Consider the following 6,115-nt stretch of genomic DNA (forward strand, 5'->3'; position numbering starts at 1 on the left):
AAAATAGCAATAATCATTACTTGATGCCGTTTTTGACGTTTCTGTGCACGCTGTTGTCTGTCTATACTTATAGGTCACATAATTAGTGATACAAACACCTGCCTGGTCAATATACGCAAAATTAGATATATTTATTCTAATTATAACAGAAAAAGTTTATTAAAACAAACATTAAATGCTTTTGTATAATAATTTCAGGTTTGATAGGTACGGGTTTTGCCATGGGAGAAGTTGAAAAGGAACGTTATGAAAACATATCTTTGTATGTATAGGTACTAAGATGGTACAAATCATGTACAAATCTGTTGCTTAAAAATAAAAGCACGACGCGACGTTGCCAAACTGCTATGAGTTACTGCGAAGCGAGTCCAGTTTAACTCGACAACGTCGCATCGTATTGTTACAATAGGGTATTTTCGTACTAGTCAAATCAGTTACTTTTTTATAGTTATTGCAATGCAACTTGTATCGTAAATTTTTAGAAGGCACGATAAGAGTGAATTGAGCATGAATTGAGGTATTTTATCTCATTAGGATCGAAAGAGCTCGTGAATTTGAGTACAAATAACACAAAAGTGGCAAAAAAGATCACAATATAAAAAATGGCAAAAAATAGTAGTTTTCGATATAAGTGCGAGAAGTATGTCATTTTGCACGAGTACCGAGCTTTCGATTTTTCCGGAAATATACTGAGGGGCTACCGCCAAAACCGAAATTCGCAAATTGCGGGGATCTTTCTCTTTTACTCCAATGCAGGCGTAATTAGAGTGACAGAGAAAAATGCCCGCAATTTGCGAAATTCGATTTTCGCGGTTATAGCCCTGTCACTTACAACGGATGCCTTTGCTTTGATATCTGGTGGCGTTAAATTAACTCCAAAATCGTCTGAATCACTCATTTTTATTTAATAACTTATGCTTTCTTGGCAATTACTTACAAACATAAATCACTTTAAATGTTGAATAAAAAAGGCGGGAAGGGAATAAAAAAAGTTTTACTTTTAATTGCCATTTTTTTCAATGTGGATTCTGTTGTCACTGTTGTCAGCATTATGCCAATTGAAGAGAAATTGTATTATTAAAATTAATAAAATTAATTTTCAGAACATATAATTATACATGGTCAACCAGATCTTGACAGTAGAAAAAGGCGGCAAATTTGAAAAATGTAGGCGCGAAAGGATATCGTCCCATAGAAAATTTGAATTTCGCGCCTTTATTTTACTGACAAGATTTGGTTGACCAGCTATATGTAAAAAAACATGAATCTTTTGTTATTTCATTATATTGATATATATCTAATTAATTACATTTATATTAAGTGTATAAAGTGTATTGTACGAACGTCAGCTTCATTCTGTCGCGCGTTGTTCAAGTAATACTATTGGGTCTCGAATAATACTCCTTTATGCCCAATCGCGCGTTGTTCAGGTGGGTCATTTATAAGCGGGTCTCGCATAATACTCATTTATTTAAAATGTATCAATCAGATTACTTTTTAGCACTAGTGTAAAAAAATCAAACTTTACGCACGATTTGCAGCTACAAAAACTAAACTTTTTGAGCAATTGGATTAAAAAAATATAAAGAAACGCTCAAGTACCAGTGGCATGGTGGCATATAGACGGACTTACGCCAGTAGTAATGTCTAATCCTTTTGCCATGCACCAATGGTAGCATGCGCAAAATTATTATGACAGGTATTTATTTTCAGCCGGTTTAAATAGTTTCGGCAAGACTTATGTAGCATTCTTATAATATATAAATATTATCATCACCACAGTATCGTTTTCCGAAATTACTTTATGGTTATACCGTTTGGCTACGCTATTTCTCTGTACCCTGCCTCTCCCTTCCCTCCCTGTACTCCTTAAGTGCCCGAACTCTCTTTACTCATACTGAAAGATACATAAGACTATCCTGTTCGGTCATTTCCTTCCACCCCTCATGCTTGATCCAGTTTTAAACTAGATTCATGATTTATTCAATACGCTATAAAGCGACATCTGTTGATTACTTCTAATCGTTGGCAACGACATATGTCTACTAACTTTCAATGAAGACGTATAGATGTCGTTAGGAATTCTATGATTTGGATGTGACACAGCGCCATCTTGTATCCATGATAGGCAACAGTGCTTTTTCAGTGACGCCATCTGGTAATGGTGCGCTTTTAGGCGGTCACATTTGAATGTATGGGATAGCAGCGTCTGTATATATGTAGTCTGTGATAATAGTAACTATTGTATAACTAGCTTTATGCCCAGGGCTTTAAATACCGTTAAAAAGTTGGTATCGTTACCACAAGGTGACAGATTTAACGTTAAGTTGTAACTAACGTTAGACCAGGTACCGTTAGTTATACTACTCTTTACCGGTAACAAAATGGTAACGTTAGCAGCTGTCAATTTGAGCTAACGTTAAGTCAAAGGTATCGATACACCATTGTTAACGTTAGTAGGTAACGTTAACAGCTGCTTATTTACCGTTTGATTAACTGATAGGTGCCATCATCGTTGACAATCGAGCGAATGTTCATTCACTCTCAAGCAGAGATGGGCAATTTTAATAACAAAACTTCCGTGAGACAAAGACATATTAAATGGAGATGGGCATTTCGTAATTGATTCCTGGTTCCACGATTACTCGAAATTACTTTGTAATCTGATTACCGATTCCCAGATTACTTTGTAATCTAACAATACCGAATTACTAATAGTGGAGTCAATATAAAGTTAAAGTTACATTAATTGCACAGTAAAATGTTTCTACACGGGTGAATTATATATCATATTGAATACCCGTCTGCGAATTAACAACTTGATATCTGTTCCCGTTTTTTAGAAATAACATTTATTTTATTTTATATTTTATACTACCTAAACAGTAATTTCTAACTAGAATTTTTTTGAAGAATGGGCTATGAAGCTTACACGACTACACGGTCAGAATTTCTCCCGACAATAATATTAATTATAGATTTAATGAAAAAAACAATAATTTTGTAAGTTTTCCATGACCGAGAATATCCAACACTGAGAGAAAAGTTTACTATTGTGGTTAATTTAATAGTATTTGTTTCGATCATGTTTAATTTATCTGCCCGAGGAACTGCTATATTCGCAGAATAGCAGCATGATTTTGGAAACAAACAGCAAATAATGTTCTACACAATTAATGGACACTTCTAGTTTTTTGGCAGTACATAACTGTACAAGTTATTGAAGACTACATACTTATTTTTCTCGCAATAATTAAATCAATTTCCAGCATAAAAAGTCAATGAAGTATGCTGTATTTCCAGGCTTCCACAGAGGCCAAGTCAAACTTTGTTTAAGATGTCAAAAAGATATCATTTTGTTATCATTCGCCCAACCGTCTCGCTCGCACCAATACATATTTCATCTAGTACGAGTGAAATGCACGCGCGAATGATATAAAATGACATCTTTTATAACAAAGTTCGAATTAGCATCAAGGTATAGGAAAATATACCTTATGACTTATGGCATTGCGTTAAGGTTTAATAATTCAATGCATAAAGTGTCTGTGTTTATGTGAAAAATGATAGGTGTCAATTTTTATATCTATTCACAAAACGTTTAGAATACAGGATGCACAGTCAGATATAAATAGACCCTTAAAGTCTTACAACTATCTATGATACTGGATCTCAAGCTTATTTGGTTAGTAAGTACCGTCCACCAAGTTATACTTCGAATAGCCACCCGGACAAATTCCAAAGCTAATTTCGAATTTTAAAATTTGACAATTCACGAGAAGAGTAACGTAACGTCAAAGGATATGTTTGTCCCTTTTCAACGATCCTGTCATCCGATGCTTGAGTAGAGAAACTAAAAGAAGCAAATGTCAGCAATTCGTAACGCTTAGTTTTTGTTAGCGTTAGCGCATCGCGACATGAGAACTAGTATGAGCCTGGCTCTCGATTACGTATAATTGCAAGGAAACTTGGGATCAAGTTATCTTAGTCAATTTAGAGCAGTTGGAAATCAACTCATTGTGAAATTTTTGAACGTTTTCAAATAATTTGTTGGATTAAGTAGTAAAAGTGTTACAGTATGTTATATATTTGTGATGTACTCACAAGGCCCTTTCATTTGGTACCCCACATGGTATGTTTAAAAGAAAAATGGTAAAAACTTTGCATCACAGTAACTACCCTCACCACTTTCGCGCTTGTCATCTCATATATTTGTGTTGAGGATATTATACTGAATGCACTGATACCAAATATACTCATATCCGAGACGACATGAGCGTAAATTTTTCTAGAAGACTTTTCGAGAAAAGGCCAGGCTACAATATCTTTACAGGTTGATTGATACTGAGTGTATTAACACCATGTTCACCCATATCCAAGACGATATGAACGAAAAGTAACCTAAAGCCACCCTACCAACATTTTCGTAACAATGAGAGATTACACTGATTTAAACTTTCACGATTTTTACACATTATTAAATTATACAACGATACGCGATTAAGTCCCGTTGTATAATTTAATAATGAGAGATTATTTCTTGGAAATAATGTTGTAATATAAACTCCTTGTAGAGCACCTACCTGCGAAGAGATCGTGCTGTCAAAGTTGTTAATGATTTAATATAATATTGTTAGTTAACTAAAGTTTTATTAATGCATCATTTCATCTTATACACCGCGGGATTTAATAACCCGAAAGATTTAAACCACGTATTTTTGACGACAGTACGAGTAAATAATGTTATATCAACATGGGTCCAATTATATATTTTAATTAAACTACTATTTCAGTACAAATTAAATCATATTAATTTACCGCTTCTTTGTGAACAAACCTTTATTCAGAGAGTGAGCGAGTTTAATTAATCTCAAGTAGAGAAACAGAGAGCGAGCATGACATTTCACGAATCACTCCGATATCATACGATGCACGGCGAATGCAGTGACATGTGTTCCATGACAAGAAGTGTCAAGTTATGTCTAGGATCATGTTTACGTTGAAATTATTTCAATTGATTGGCACCTCAAAATACCACAAATTGTATCAAAACTTTATTAATTACTACAACAGTAGGTACAGTGCAGTTATTATTGTTGAAACTTTGCGATAAAATCTTTTCCTTTGAGTGAGATAACCAAAGCCATTAACCATGATTATATCCGAAAGAAATCATGTCTCTTATTGTTTTAACTCATACTACAGCTGGAAAGGGATGATTACTTTGTTAAAATCAATGAATGACCTTTTGTTAAAATATCGATCATGCTTATCAGTACGTATTTTAAATTCTCGATGTGTTGATTTATACTGAGTAAAGTAAAATAAACAACTATGTTAAACAATTACGCTTTTTTATTAATTTAATGAATTAGGTTTTCACACCTGAGGATGCCGAAGACCGGGCAAAGTGGAGAAGGCTGAGCAGGAAAGCGGACCCTGGCACTAGACCGGGAAAACGCTAGGTTGAAGAAGAAGAATGAATTAGGTTTTCGAAGTGTGTACCACCGTTTTCAGCACAAAGATTTAATTTTAAACGGATTTCATTATTTAGGTTTACAAAAGTGTTCTTTATTTCTTCGGAAGACGTTCGAATTTTTATTAATAATTCTTCTCCAGACTTCACTGGTGTTGAGTATTCCTTCCTTATCTTTCAGAGTTCCCCATAGAAAAAAAACCAATGGCGTTAAGTCGGGTGACCGGGCGGGCCAGGTTAGGACGTTGCTTCCACGGCCAATCCACCTCTCAGGGTATTGTTCGTCTAGCCAATTTACGAACTGGGAACGAGGCTGAAGTGGGTCCGTCGTGCCGGAAGCACATAGTTCTTCGGGTTTCCAAATCCGTACACAAAGTGAATATCCGCTAAATGAGCCGGAGGATAATGCGGCATGGCGAATTTTATTTATTACAGTCAATCAAATTTAAAGATTTTTGTCTTGCGCATATCTTGACATCAATTTCGTCATTTTCGTCAAACTATCACCCAGTTATCGTGAAGGTAAATAGTTTGCACTCTCGTGATTGAGAACAGAACAAAATTTTGTTAGAAGTTCGAATTTGGCTAATAACCATGCAGTTAGTGCGTCTGCGTGTAAAATTAGTTGGTGGCTACGTC

The sequence above is a fragment of the Cydia amplana genome, chromosome 3, assembly GCF_948474715.1.
Source record: "Cydia amplana chromosome 3, ilCydAmpl1.1, whole genome shotgun sequence".
In the NCBI taxonomy this organism is placed as follows: Eukaryota; Metazoa; Arthropoda; class Insecta; order Lepidoptera; family Tortricidae; genus Cydia; species Cydia amplana.